Source organism: Dermacentor variabilis, chromosome 10 (assembly GCF_050947875.1).
Source record: "Dermacentor variabilis isolate Ectoservices chromosome 10, ASM5094787v1, whole genome shotgun sequence".
NCBI classification, from domain to species: domain Eukaryota; kingdom Metazoa; phylum Arthropoda; class Arachnida; order Ixodida; family Ixodidae; genus Dermacentor; species Dermacentor variabilis.
In genome coordinates, this window is record NC_134577.1 from 123,685,448 (window position 1) to 123,699,804 (window position 14,357).

At 48.7% G+C, this 14,357-nt stretch overlaps 1 pseudogene; it reads right to left on the reverse strand.

Moving 5' to 3' along the window:
- Nucleotides 1–1,064: 1,064 nt before the first annotated feature.
- LOC142559404 (uncharacterized) lies at nucleotides 1,065–14,149 on the reverse strand (annotated as a pseudogene).
- Nucleotides 14,150–14,357: the final 208 nt, after the last annotated feature.

Here is a 14,357-nt window from a genome sequence, read left to right on the forward strand (position 1 = left end):
TAGGTAGTGTTCTATCTCAAGTGGCCTTTGGCCAGGTTGCGGACGTGGAGCCCCGATAGGGAACCCACGGATGCCGAGGTTCCTGTAGAAGCAGCGACGGTATACATGGCCGGGCTCGCCGCAGTGGAAGCATAAAGGACGCTGGTCGGGAGTCCTCCAGACGTCGGACTATCTCGGGGCTGCCTGTTCGACTCTACGCGGGCGGTCATTTGGTCGTGAGCGTTGCAATGGCGTGTACGCCGATCTGGTCGGCCGCACTTGGCTTTGCACCGCGGCGGCATACGACATAACCTGAGGTGGTCGAGGGGTATATTCCGGTGCTTGGTGCGGCTGAACTAGTGGCCCTGTTCCCAGTGCCTGCTGGACTTCTTGCCTGATAACGTCGCTGAGCGCTGCGACTTGAAGACTGGAGCTAGGGAACATTTTACGAAGTTCCTCTTGTACTACAGCCTTGATTGTGTCGTGAAGGTTGCTCCTGCTCACGGTGTCGAATTCCGTGGGAGACGCACCACAGACCAGAGCAGGGCGTCCGTACTGTCTTCTCCGAACGTCGAGTGTTTTTTCCATGGCTGCGGCTTCACTTAAAAATTCAGCGACTGTTTTTGGTGGGTTCCGCATAAGCCCAGCGAAAAGCTCTTCTTTCACTCCTCTGATAAGAAAACCAAGCTTCTTTTCTTCCGGCATTTCTGGGTCTGCCCGACCAAAAAGATTCTTCATTTCTTCCACGAAGACGGCCACGCTTTCGTTGGGCAGCTGGAGACGTGTTTGAAGTTGACGCTCTGCTCTTTCTTTGCGAAGGACACTTGTAAATGTAACAAGAAGGCTTCGCTTGAAGTCTTCCCATGTCCTGAGCTGCGACTCTTGGTTGGTGAACCACGTACGTGCAGACTCCTCCAGCACGAAGTAAACGTGCTGCAGCTTCGCGTCGTCGTCCCACTTGTTGTAGCTCGCCACGCGCTCGAACTGTTCGAGCCAGTCTTCAGGATCATCGCAGGGATTTCCACGGAATGTTGGTGGCTCCCGTGGCTGCTGCAACACGACGGCTGTAGGAGTGATGGGCTCGCTCATCTTGACTGTCGTGGCCTGTTTTGCAGGGCGTGTATTCTCTGGTAGGAAGCAGTGCTCAGGGGAGAGCCCAAGATTCCGGCGACTTCTTCGTGGGTCGTCTTCTTCTGGCTGATGCAGACTGGTGTCACGAGTGCCTGAACGAGCGCTGGACATACCCAGCACCTCCACCAATTGTCACGAGTGGTGCTACACACCGGTAATTACAGAAGACGAGCGCACAGCAAGACAACCATTTATTGAGGCGAACTTGTGCCCCACATAACCAAAAGCAACTAGCCCAATAGCAACATGTGCAAGCATGGACAGCAATCGACAAAGAACGCACACCCCCTATCTGCGGGCAGTATTTAAAGGCTGTGAAGTAACGTGCGTAGAACTATCGCGGGAGATAGCGCGAGTTGCCCTGCCTGATACGATGGGCCCATCGTAGATACGAGGCTATCGCGGTAGGTTTGCGCGAGTGCTCACACGCGTTAACATCCGTCATTCGGACGCCACCGGCACAGATGCAAAGCCCGAAAGGCACGTGGCAATATATATGTATATATTTATATATGTATATAGGTAAAAAGAACAATAGAAATACAAATGCACATACACGGATAAAACATAAAACAGAAAAGGAGAAGAACGAAAACGAACTGTTTAGAACGGTAAATGAACAGGTTAGTGAGCAAGGAAAATTAAAAAAAAACTCTACAGGTAAAGGTATAAGCGTAAGGGAAAATGAATAAAGAAAGTGGAAGCGATTCATGCAATACATGTAAATGAAATACACCAAGAACATTAAGGAGCTCAGATATTTGGGCTAGTTGGTTCGTTGCCATAATTTAGGTCATAGCACTGGATTCACATGGACAAGGACGACTGGACGTGCGCCAACTATCACTTTAATGCACGATTAAAAAAAGGAACCCGCTGAAGCATTAGGACATATTGGCAGGCAGGCTGAACGGCCGCCAAATCGCTAGGCCAAAAAAGAAAAGAACACGTACGTATGCTGCAAAAAAATAGCACACAGTAGGAAGCTGTGAACAGAAGGACGAAAGCGAATGATGAAATATATCAAGGTTAGCGAAATAGGCATTTTACAGATTTTTCAATTCTATACACAGCCGAATGCGTCCTGTCACAAGTAGGAAATATTAATGGTGGGCGCTCCCTTGCGACTTTCTGCTCTGGATGAATAGACCCAATGGCCCAAGTGTCTGGGCTTCTGGTATTGGTTGGCCTCTGTGATAAGTATGGGACCTTCGTGTGCCCACCTACCTCTGACCTTCCCTCGAATGACAAGGAGTTCAGACTTAGGTTGCGAGCAGGCGATTCCTGCTGGTGCGGCATAACTTTCTGCTTGACCAACCGCCAATGGGAGAGCTGCCTCAATTTCGCCCTCGTTGCCTTTATTTGTACAGAGAATGATATTCTCGGAGCAGAGGGTGTGATTAAAATTTAGGAATCTGAGCAAGTATACCGGGAAGACATATGGGCGCTAAATTGAATAGAAATTGTGAAAGGACTGAACCTTATGGAGTACCCTGTGTGCCTAACGTAATTGGGGCGGATGTCAGGTTTCCTATCGTTATAACGGCTGCGCATTTCAACAGAAAGGATGGGATATAATTGTACGTTTTGATGCCGGGGTTAATATTACTGGGATTTCCGGTGATTGTTCTGTGTGAGACGTTGTCAAAGGCCTCATTTAAGTCAAGGCCCTGAACAGCTCTGATATGTTTTTTTTTTTCTCTCGATGAGGTCCCTTTTGATACGACTCATGACATCCCGGGGGGATAAGTTTGTCCTGAAACCAATCATTGCGCCTGGGACGAGTGCCTTGTCCTCAGCGTAGTTCTGAAGCCTATTAAGGATAATAGGCTCAATTAGCTTGCCCTGACAAGAGCTTAGAAATATGGGCCTCAAATTTTCTGGCGCTAGGTTTTTGTCAGGCTTGGGGATGAAAGTAATTTTGGCATGTTTCCTGCTTTGTGGGAGGGTGCCACATTGACACTGTTGGTTGACGAAATTCGTTAGCGGGATAATTGATTTATGGTCCAAATTTTGGCGAAGCTTATTAGTTATTCCGCCCACTTGAGGTGCTAAGCCTGTGCGGAGTTGGCCTATCGTGTTCCACACTTTTCCGTGCTCGAGGTCCCGGTCTAGATACGCATTGTCCAATCCAGTGTAGTCTGGCAGCGAACCATTGTTTGTGGTGTTTACATATTGCTGTTGAAGTTTATTAATGAGTGTGTCCTGTGTACCTGGGTACTGGTGTCGGAGAGGCTTGAGTAGCAGCCACGTCTTCTTGGTTCCCAATTGTCCCGTCATGCTATCGTAAGCTTGTCCCCACTGTTTCTTTTCTAACTTGAGGGCATACTGCTCGATCTCCCTTTCTAAGTGAGCAATTTTTACACGGAATGTCCCGTTTGAGAAGGCTGGCGGGCGCTTCCTACAGGTGTAGTAATTTACTGTTCGTGGTGGGTGGCTCTTCAGGCGCAGGTGTCATTGAGGTGGCACATTCTACATCCCAGGCAAGATGAGCGATCCAATTTTCCACGTTAGATATATCGGTGGGAGCGGTTTGCTCCCGAATTTGCGAAATTTGTCCTAATCCGTAATTATGGAGGTGCTTTTGCGCGGCTTGTTGGCTTGTATTTGGAAAGTGGTTGAGATTGCATAATGATCACTGCCAAGAGAGGCGCCTTTGTTGGATCGCCGAATATCCGTTATGTTTCTGCAGAGCGTGAGGTCTGGAGATGTATCCACACTGACACTGTTGCCTATTCAGGTGGCAATTTGCGCGTCATTGAGAAAAGAAAGGCCAAAATTTTGTGCTGCAATCCAAATTTTGGTTCCTTTGGTATTACATTTTTCATAGCCCCATACGGTATGTTGCGCATTAAAGTCTCCCACTATAAGGAGCTGGGCTCTTCCTGCTATTCTAGCAGCCTTCTCAAGCAGACCGCGAAGTTCAGTGCCTTTGTGCCTTGGCGAGCTCTATACATTTAGGACAAAACAACTAACGTTTTCCTTACCCTGTGGAATGACTTCGATGAGTGTATGAAACACTGTTGTTCCGTCTGCGTTGTGCCGAAATGGTACCACATTTCTGTGAATGAGAATTGCAGTGGCTGGGAGTCACCCTGTGCGTTCATCAATGAGAGAATGGAAAATCTTATCGCCAGATAATTTTACGACGGCGCTAGTTTCTTTGGGGGCTATAATGTCGGGGGATTTTCGAAGGCTTTGGATGTGGAGCTGCATGTTGGCTTTTTGTTTCGATATCTCCTGCAGTTCAATGTCACACTTCTATTGCCCGGGTGCGCGGAGCCATCTTGGATGGGGGGAGGCGGGAGTACTAAGCGTGGGGATTGAATTACCGGTGTTGGAAGTGGGGTTTGCAGTGGTTGAAGCGATTCAGGTAGTTGCATGATTTGCGAGTGAAAGCTGAGAGACATGTTTTCAACTTTTTCCCCAAGCTCTTTGATGTAACTGATACATTTGGCGTCGACTTGCTTCATGGTGATATATTTAGATGAGGGTGCTTTATCTGAAGGGGCTTCCGCCATCTTTTTGGCTTGGCTTTCTCTCAGAAGTCGCAGGGTGTCAGAGCCCATTGCTGCTGGCCGTAGTGTCTATATGTTGGTCGTCCATGGAGATAGGGCGTGGGTTACCAGCGCCGAATTTTGGCGGATTGGCGAATAGATTGCTAATAGTAGCCTGATCAGCTGCTATCCGCTGATCCATAGAGTCAAGGCGCTTACTTATGTTTCTGATGGCCTGAAGAATTTCCATAAAAAGGGAGTAAATTTTATCTTTTTCCTGCTTCCTGGACTTGTCTGAGGGACCCTGGTGACCGAGATCACATGCCTCTCAGGCTTGCTTGTGTCTTGCCGCCCCTTGCTGTTACTTCTTTCACGAGAAGGATACCGCGACTTTCCGCCTAGAGGAGGGACTAACCTGGAGTGACCACGGGTGGCGTGCAACGTTCCTTGTTAACTCGTCTTGCGTCAGCGTTGCTTTGGGCTTGATTCGCGTAGTGGTCCAGCTTCAGAGTTCCGTTTCTTCGGCGCAGCGGGCTTCAGTTAATCCTGGATGCGGTACTTGCAGATTTTGCTCCCTGTTGCATATGCGCCTCCACTAACAATGCACTTAGGAGTGCAGTGGGGTGGCTCGAGAGGGCCTGGGGGTGTCTGGTATTCGCCGCAGCTGTGGCACAGCTGCTGCTACGGCTTGCTGCAGATGTCAGGACGGTGTCCAATCATGCGGCAACTAAAGCATATCTTGACTTCTCGGAATTCATGACACTGTAACAATGCCGACCCGTAGTAAAGTTCCTAAGGCACAGATTTGCCGGCATATAGAACCAAAACGAAACGAGCTTTGCCAATCCTTCGTACAGAAATTATTGGCAATTCCAGGTTGCGACCTACTACAGCATCCAGTACTTCATCGGGCGTTTCTTCCGGTTGATAGACTCCGTAGATAACACCCCTGGACGACCCGGTCCGGTGATGGAACATATGACATAGTCGGAAAATGTTTGCCTTCCATATTCACGGATAGCAAACGGCAATAACTCCTCAAGCGGTCGGCATTCTTGCTACCGATAGCAATTGTGTTGTTGTATGAGCGGATTCGAACACAATCTCCCTTTAGGGCCAGTACCGGGTCTAGACTCACTGAGATGGCAATTGTTTGATGAACTGCTCTGGGGCTGTAAGCCTGAAGCCCAAAGCCTCTCGCTCGCACCACTAATTTATCGTAGTTTTCCGATCATGCACGCCGAGCCATCTCCGACTCGCAGAGAACACGTACCAACGACTGTGACGAGGATGATGAACGGATATCCAAGAAGTACTCGGATATTTTGGCGCACTACAGGAAGCAGAGGCGTCGCTACCCGCCCGCGCATAAGACGATGAGTAGGGACCAAGCGGTAACCTGGAGAAGACTACAGGCTGGAACCTACCCACACGGAACACTGATGCACGCCATGTACCCGGGCATCTACGGGCGAGACTGCAAGTTCTGCCCGCCGGACACGCCCAACACCTTGCGCAATATCGTGCTTGGATGCAGAAATAATTTAGAAGCACCACCACCATCATCACCACCAGGCGATAACATGCAGAAAGAGGCGGATTCAGAAGAATTGGAAGACCAGTGGGAGGCTCTGCTGGTGACGCAAGACCCTGACAGCCAGCTGCGGTTGGTGAACAGGGCTCGGGCGGCGGCAGCGAGCCATGGCTACCTGGACTGAGGAGGCCACCCACCTTTGGGTTCAAGGAGCCTGGTCTCACAATAAAGTTTATTTCTCTCTCTCTTGCTGGAAGGCGAGGAGGGGTCGCCCTGCGAGGTCGTCGAGGTGGCTTGCTGCCGGCAAAGGGTATTTCGGATGCACCTTTGTTGAGGTTGAATACTGTGACGTCCATGTTGGCGTCGCTTCTTCCCGCGTTCAAGTCGCAGGTTGATTGCGTTAATCCATTGTGGCTGTACTTCTTGTGCTGTACCAGGACTCGTTACCAGTCGTCTTCCGAGAGCTGTTCCGGGGAGACATCTTCACCAGCAACACAGCATTCCATTCTTCTTGATTTAACAAGCTTGCGTTCGGTATTGCCGACAAGCTAGGGGGACGCTAGGTCTGGCACGACCCAGCGTTTCCGTAGACTTGGCGATGAAAAAATCACTAAAGTGACCCACCTGCACGAAAACTGGCTTCCACAGTCGGGAGCACTGTCTGATATCACCACGGCATGGGAAGAATTGTCTATGTGGCGAATAATGTGCCTCGAGCAGGATCGAAAAGCGGACCGCATAAAAACATGTCCGCTCGCTCCAGGGCGTCGCGAGCGTCCAACCTTGGTGGTTGAACCAAATTTTTTTTGCTCTCTTTTCCTTTCTCTCACATTATGAAGCAGTGAAACCACTGAAAGGGACCCTGACTGAGCATTGGCTGTACGTTTTCCATGGGATGCTTTTTCGGTGTAGAAGGTGGCAGAAGGAAAGTGAAAAGAAAGGGGGAGGCATGTCTGTATTTCAAAGTTCACGTTAGCTTAATGAAGAAATGAACCGACACCGCAAAGGAATTTTTGCCGGAGCTCTAAGAGCCAGGAATATTCCCTATTGTCTATTCTTTATAAAGCTTCCTTTAATTGATTGCGCCGCGATTCTTTGCATCTTTAAGAGCCCCTTTCTTTTTATTTTTAGTTCAGTGCCTCATCGCTTCATTTAAGCAATGTTAGAGCGATGCTTTGTGCTCTACGACAAGTTCTATATTTCAACAGCCAATCTGCATATCAAAGGCTGTCTGGGCGCTTCTTTTTTCTTTGTTTCTCTCACTTGTTGTAAGCTATGTTCTCTCTTCTTTCTCTTTGTTTTATTGCATTCATCGCTTTTCACATAATTTTCTTGCATCTTAGGGTGGTGGGTGGTGCGTGCTACATGACCATAAAACTACTCACTCGCGAGTGTGTTTCTGCATTCCTTCCTTATCTTGTTTTTGCTTCACCTAACATTCTGCTGCAAAGTAAAGATTCTCGCTGGCATGTCTGCTTTCCATACCACGTTTCCATTCATTGGTCTAGATTTCCCGTTCCCCAGTTATGTGCTTATTTGAAGTGATCCGTGGCCACTGAAGATAGCTTTATTAGCATCCTTCTGTATCTCTTATCGGCAGCAGTCGCATACAATCATGTAGTTACGAAGAGGAGGCTCAAGGGACAAACACGTGTACAACTATTTGCATGTCAAAGGCTAGTGGCAGACGTGCTCGGTAGTACAGAAGTAACACCTTCTTCTTCTTCTTCCTGTCACGTATGTGACATCTGAAAATGTCAGTCTACGCCTTCTTCGACTCACTCTTGCGCGCTCGTTTCCGTTAAAACGCACCCTAACAGAACGCCCAAGGGTTTGAGCGCCGTCGCGGTGCCTTTTAGAATCATAGTGAACTAGCTATACAGTATGGTGCTAAACTGGACAAGTGAGAGACGTCAGTTCATAACTGAGATGAGCATGGGGTGTCTCGAACATTAGCGATTTCATAGTTTAGGTCGCTTACGCGTCCCAATGCATGGTAAGGCCCAGTATATCATGACAGAAGTTTAACGGGCTGGCGGACGTGTCGACTAGGAAACCAAAGAAGAAGGAGATTTCCGAGAGAGAACTGAAGGTTCTGGTGGCGACTGTCCTAGCGAGTTTCTTCTGACTGTTGAGGCACTGTAAGTCCATCATAGGCAATCTGACGAGCTATACGAGCCCAAACAGCGGCGTCACAGCCGTATTCCCTCGTGTGTGACGACACCGAAGCTAATAGGATGTTAACAGGTTGAGTGGGATGCTGACCGACCAAATGGTAGAAGCGGGGAGGAGAAAAGCGATGGCATCATGACGTGACGAATTGCACGCAAATGTCACGTTGGGAAATGTGCTCGCACTATTGCGATGGTCTGCTAAAACGTGAGGAGACATCATCTCGGTTAGGGTGCGATTCAGCTGTTCAGTCAGTCCATTCGCTTGGGGATGAAGTGTTGCCCTAAGCTTGCGTTTAGTAAAACAAGAATGAAATAAGTCTTCAACAACTTTTGACTGGAAATAGCAGCTACGATCTGACAGCAGCTGCCTTGGTGCGCAATAAAAAAAATCACGTCTTCAAATAAAAGCTTGACGTTTGTAGTACAGCTCGAGGGCAGAGCACGTGTTCAAACAACATAGCGCATCGCATAGTCTGTTGAAACGAGTGTACATTTCTTCTTTTTTATGAAGGTGGTGAAGGTGACAGAAAGGTCCATGCTGATATTGAAGAAAGGCTTCGTGGAACATCGATTGGATTAGGGTTGGTGACAGGTTGTGTACATGGCATTCCTTTGCCCCTGAAAGAGGTCCCAAATTGTAACGTAAGGTGGCAGAGAGCGGTATAGGCCTGGCCATAAAAAGCGACGTCACTCTCTGTCGTAGGTGCGGGAGGAGTCAAACTGTACGGCTGTGGGTGCGTTCTGGAGTTCAGCAAGAACAGTAGAAAGGAGGTGACGAGGTACTAATAGGGGGAAATCTGGTCCATCAGAGGTGAATTTGCATCGATAAAGAATGAAGCACGAATGTTTTGACTGAGCGATCTGATTGGCCAAAAGTCAAGCGCTCAATGATCCACCGTGCTGCTCTGTAATGATGTCGCGAAAGTGAGAGATGGGCAGAAGGGAACTGTCTTCATCCTATTCATCATTGTCAGGCGGATCGACGTGGGGACGAGACAAGCAGTAGGCTTCCAGATATAAGCTACAGGACCTACACATCACACAAAGATAATACTTCTGGAGTCTGCGTCGCCAGCGGCCAGCGGCCAGCGGCCAATCTGACCTTTCAGTGACGATAGCCAGCATAAGTCATGGTGGTCGCTGATGAGAGAAAACGAGCGCCCAAACGAGGGCGAAATTTAGCCACTGCCCCCATCAGAGCAATGCATCCGCGCTCGGTGATAGAAAAAATGCGATATGAAGGGGACAAGAGGTGGCGGTTGTAGGCAATGGAGTGCTCGCATCTGTTCTGCTGTTGGTTGAGGACAGCACCTATGCCATGGCTGCTGGCGGTTGTGCGAACCTAAGCTGACGCAGAGGTGCCAAAGTGACCTTATACCAGTGATGTTGTTAGAAAGTGGATGAGGGTGTAGAACGCCTCGCCTTATTCATAGCCACAAAACAATGCCATGTCCATTTTTAGAAGGTTCGTCAGTGGCCGGGTTATATTCGCAAGATATTCAACAAACCAGAAAATAGATGGGCTCTGCTATCTGCTAGCCGCCTGGTTAGCTAAGATAGTAAAGCGGTGCCCCGGAAATGTGGTGATGCTGGGTTTGGGCCCCGGACCGAGACGAACTTTTTTTGAACTGCGAGGCTTTGTAGCAATTTATGCGAACGGGTGGATGCCTGATTTTCCCTTAATTAATTACTATTTGCAATAAAGCGGACCGGCAGCATTCCAACAAGCAAAAGGATGACCGTTTATTTCACAGTACACTTATATAGACAAGGGATCACGTGATCCGTACAAAAGGAATGCGCACATTGGCTGCACAGTGATATGCGACGTCACGCTATAAGAATTCTTCCCCCTACGATTAATTACGAAAGTCACTGGATTGGTATCTCTTTGGGGGATGTCGCACACGTGCACTACGATCAAGAATTTGTACCTTGGCTGTAGATACAGTGTCTAGCTGGTTGGAAGAGCCGGGGGCAGCTGTTCCGGGCGTGGGTGATTCAGATACCGGAAGCTGATGATTTGCAGACTCTGTGACACCTGGAATCGCGCGAGGTGGCACGGCGGCTGGCCCACTAGACATCGGAACAAACGGATAAGCTGCGTCTTCCGAGGCTGTAGGAGCAGTTTGTACTGGCAGGAAGCTCGAGGAACCCGAGCTTGCGTAGCGGCCTCTGATGTGATCCGCATGCGTAAATCGCACCGCCTGCAATACTTTCATCAGATAGGTAACGGGACTAACAGCCTGCGTCACAACACCATCATCCCACTACAGTTTTTCACCTCGTACTCTTTTCACCCACACAGCGTCCCCCCCCCAGTAAAACATCGAGGAACCCCACGCGACATATCATTTTGTTCTTTCATGCGCTCTTCATGGAGCGCGTAAAATCAGGTTTTAGCAATGAGAGCTTCACTCGTGGCTGTCTTTTCAAAAACAATTATGCCGGGGTCTGGTCAGTGGTATTGTTTGGAGTATTCCGATAATTCATAAGATACCTGTCCAAACACTCCAGGAAGGAATGCTTCTTGTAGCTAAGTTCGCCATGTAACACCTGTTCCAATAGATTTTGATTGGTTTTCTGCACTAAACGTTCGGCCGCGCCATTCGAAGCCGCATGATACAGCGGCATCTTAACATGCCTTACACCGTTCACACTCAAGGACGTTGAGAACTATTCAGAAATGTATTGTGGCCCATTATCACTCACCAGCACCTCTGGCATACCGTAAGCGGCAAACACACTATGTAACTTCTCAATTGTTTTGTTAGCAGTAGTGGATGACAGAGGCCAGATCTCGATCCGTTTCTAGAACACGTCGACGAGGACTAACAACGCCTGGCAGCCTTTTACAGCATAGTCGACGTGTACGCGTTGCCAGGGTTTTCTGGGATAATTCCATGGCTGCAAGGGAACCAGTGAAGCCGCATTCTGAACGGCCTGACACACCCGACACTGTCCAACGTAGCTCTCGATCGAATGGTCGAGACCCGGCCACCACACAAAGCTTCTTGCTAGCGCTTTCATGCGGCTAGCACCCGGGTGGTCGTCATGCAATTGATGCAAGACCATTAGCCGAAGCTTATCAGGAATGATCACCCTTGATACCCCATGTTATGCATTCTTCCTCTACTAATAGCTCATGGAGACGTGAGAAGCTCAGGGAAGGCGAGCCATATAGAATAAAGTGCGTCACGCGAGACAAGGTGGGATCACGACTTGTAGCTTTAGCCACGTCATCCGATTTTAGTGGCATAGTGTCAAAAAGCAAGAGATACTCGGGAGGCTCGTCGGCCGCTACAGTGGGCCGTGATAGCCCGCACAGAGCACCAGCCACTTCAACGTTTCTTCCTTTCCGATATCTTAGTTTATACCTGTACGCTGCCAACGTAATTGCCCATATTGAATTCGAGCTTCAGCAAGCGTAGGCACAGATTTGCCTTGGCCTAATATTCCGAGCAGTGGCTGATGGTCTGTGTAAAGAGTGAACTCTTTTTCACAGAAGTAGCGGTTAAAATTGTTTAACCCAAACTTCAGTACTGATGCTCCCCGCTCACCCTGAGCATAGTTCTGCTCAGGTGATGTAAGTGTTCTAGACGTAAACGCCACTGGCCTCTCTTGTCCCTCTGCAGTCTCATGAAAAAGAACAGCACGCAACCGATACGACGAAGCAACACACGACAGAGCAATTGGTTTCACTACGTCGTAAAAAGTGTGCACAGTACCCTTAACAATCAACTGCTTAGTAGGAGCAAAAGCTTCGCTACACTCCCGTGTCCACAACCACTATTGGCCCTTGCGCAACAGGCGATACAATGGTTTTGCCACGCAAGCATTGTTGCTTAAAAACGTTGCGTAAAAGTATAACATGCCTAGATAAGCCTTTAGCTCCGTTTCGCAAGTGGGCTCTGGCGTTTCCGTGACCGCCTTTATCTTTTCTTCGTGGGATAGATACCGTCAGCCCACACAGTGTGACCTAGATAAGTCAGTGTTCTGAAAAAAAAACACGACACTTCTTTCAGAGTCACGTTGTAATTTTTAGGCCACCGGAAGACTAGTTCCAACGTCTTTTGGCAGTCGGCGAAGTTTTTCCCCCGGACACAATGACCTCATCTATGTAACATGCCACGTGCGGTATGCCCTTGAGCACCTCATCCATGAATGACTGAAAAATTGCTTGCGCGCTGGCTACACCAAACGGTAAGCGCCGGAACTCGAAAAGTCCCATGTGCGCATTATTGGTTAGCAGTGGTTGGGACTCGGTAGTAAACGCAATCTGCTGATACGCGGCTGAAAGATCCAACACACCAAACACCTTGCCACCCGCTGTGGCAGAGTACAAGTCTTCCGGTAGAGGCAATGGGTAGTGGTCGGTCTTTAGCACGGAATTAATTGTCACTTTGTAGTCCCAGCACCATCTCTGCGAGCCATCTTTTTTCTGAATCCCAACCACTGGCATCGCCCAGTCGCTTTGACTCACGCGGCGTATAACTCCGTTTTTTGCAGCTTTTCCAGCTGCTTTTTTACATTATCTCGTAGCGCGTATGGAACGTTTCTGGCCTTGCCGAAGACTGGCTTACAGTTCTGATTTACAACTATCCTTGCTTAGTTCTTTAGTACTCCGGGTTGCTTAAAAAACGCACCAGGGAAGTTTTGTTTTACTGCTTCCACTTTGCTAGCGTCGCTTCCATTTACAGACAACACACTTTTCCAGTTAAGCCCTAGTCTCTCGAGCCAATTTTGCCCCATCAGCAGTGTGAGCTGTTTGTCGTGATCTTTGACAATGATAACTGGCCGTCGTAAAGACTGGTTTCCGGTAGTAACGAAAACGCTGCATTGCACCTTCACTGGAACGGGTTCCACAGTATATGTTCTTAGAGTGACTCGCGATGGCTCGCACTTGACATGATCAAATGCGTTCAGCCTAACACTCTCAGGAATTATGGTTACAGCAGCTCCCGTATCCATCTGCACGTAGATATCTTTCCCTTCTACGTTTACTTGCACTTCGTATCCAGAAAGGACTGTATTAATAACATGGTACACCTCTAATTCAGAGTCACTATCAGAGCAATCCACCACGTTCGCCGTCGTTAGTTCTCTGCGCTTATAGGGACACATCTTCTGTACATGGCCAATTTGTGAACAGCTGTGGAACTGGTCATTGTTATACCAGCAAACACTAGCGGCATGCGCCTTGCCACATCTTTTGCAGACTCGCTTCACGTCCTTGAACTTCCGACGCTTCCATTTCTTTTCAGTTCCCTGTCCTCTTATTGCCGTGGAATGCAGCACCGCTCCCTTTCCTTCTGCATGCAGTAACACTGTTTGTCGCGCAGCCTGCTCCCGGTCCAAGGCTATCTTGCACGCCTTATGAAAGGTTAAATTTTCTTCAGCAAACAAGGAGAGTTGCGTTTCTTCGCGTCTCATGCCTGCCACTAATCCGTCTCGCAGTGCGTCTTGCAGCAACAGACCGAACTCGCACTTTCTTGCTAAATGTTTTTAGGACACTATGAAGCCCTCGACGCTTATTGCTCAACTTGTGCTCAGCTGTTAAGTTTGCAACGTTCGGCGATGGCGGAACAGCTTGGGCTATAGTACTTCTTCAACAGTACTGTCACCTCTTGAAAGGATTTGTCTCCGCGAACGGCGGGTACTACCAAACTTTTGAGCACCTCGTACGTTCGTGGTCCAATCACGCTCAAGAATACGGCCAGCTTCTTTTCCTCTTTGATATCGTTTGCTGTGACGAAATGCTCAAAGCATTCTAAATAGGATTCAAAATTCTGATCCTTCTCCTAGTACTCGTCTAGCTTCCCTAGTAGCGCCATTTCCAGTAAAGTTACTGTATACTTATGGATTCGCTCTCCCGAGGACTGCGTTGACTCGTTGCTGTGGTACCCACAATTTCATCCATTCCGGACCATGGCTGCCGCCACTTTCCTTTCCGTGGCTGTCGACCGCCGATCGTCTATGATACTGCTCTGTACTGAACTAGTGGAAGCGGGCTCCACCTTGCGGGTTTCCGCAGAACTATTA